Genomic DNA, 1,294 nt, shown 5'->3' on the forward strand with positions numbered 1-1,294 from the left:
ACCACACCGAGCGATTTTGTCTCATACTTGCTTCAGATCATGCATCGGTTTTGGTACGTTGGAACAGCATACAGACGAGCGGTTTTCCCAATAGGAATTTGTTCCATTGAAAAAATATGTTCTAATGTTCTCTTTCTAGGTCCTTCTATTTATCTTTGCATGTTTATTAGGAAAAATGGTGGCTTCTTCAAGACTGTTCCTTATGCGCAGTTCCATTCAAGACTGCTGCAAAACAGTATCCTGTCAACTTGGAAGAAGAAGATCCAAACTCTGGACTTCCCATTGCGTTTATCCGCCAAAGTTTGTCAGAGCCTCAATTGATGGTTGATATCCAAAAATCTTCTACAAGGAAGATCCTTTCTACCAGTTACCTGGAAAGTGGTAACAGATGCCACCCCTTTCGGCTGGGGAGCAGTCCTGGAAGAAACATCTGTCCAAGGGAAATGGTCCAGATCAGAATTTACCTTGTCCATCAATATTCTAAATATTCGGGCAGTATGCCTGGCCCTGGAGGCCTGGACGCTCAGGCTATTGTGCTGTCAGGATCCAGCCTTCGGCCACATCACCCTGAAAGTGCCCGATCGCCTCTGATCTCGGAGGCTAAGCAGGGTCTGGCCTGTTTAGTACCTGGATGGGAGACCGCTTGGGAAAACCAGGTGCCATAGGCTCAATCCCACAATGCCACAGCTGTGGCTTATCTCAATCACCAAGGGGGCACGAAAAGTCATGCGGCCCTGAAAGAGGTGAATTTTTTTCTGTCTTGGGCAGAAAGCAACATTCTTTGCCTATCAGCAATTTCATTCCAGGAATGGAGAATTTGCAGGCGGACAACTTGAGTACTATTTTTTCCAGGAGAATGCTTCCTTCTTCCTGGCATCATTCTGTCAATATGACAAGGGGAGTTCCGGATGTGGGTCTATTGGTATCCGGGTTCAACAACAAGATTGACAACTTTGTGTCAAGGACAAAGGATCAGCATGGTGGGCCACAGGTGATGGACACTGGCACGCTCCGGAATTAATAACATTATTAATTCACTATTTGTTATCTCATTAGAGCACATTATTGTTAACGCATTTTATGTGTTTCCCATCATATTTGGTTGTAGTTTTCCACTTTCACGCATTGGAACTCTACCTTCGTTTTTTATTTTCAGACTTTTTTCACCATTATTTGAATTTTATTCTTTTCCTTTTTCAAGGTATTGGGAATACATTTTGCACAAGCACTGCACCCACATCTTTTCCACAAAATAATTGTGCTCCAAGGAAAAATCTATAGCATCAATCAAAAA

At 43.2% G+C, this 1,294-nt stretch overlaps 1 pseudogene; it reads left to right on the forward strand.

Annotated features, from left to right (window-relative positions):
• Window positions 1-549: 549 nt before the first annotated feature.
• On the forward strand, window positions 550-668 carry LOC143928493 (5S ribosomal RNA; annotated as a pseudogene).
• The last annotated feature ends 626 nt before the right edge of the window (window positions 669-1,294 follow it).

This window comes from Lithobates pipiens, unplaced genomic scaffold, assembly GCF_037356315.1.
Source record: "Lithobates pipiens isolate NorthernLeopardFrog02 unplaced genomic scaffold, aLitPip1_a1.2 Scaffold_23, whole genome shotgun sequence".
Classification (NCBI taxonomy): domain Eukaryota; kingdom Metazoa; phylum Chordata; class Amphibia; order Anura; family Ranidae; genus Lithobates; species Lithobates pipiens.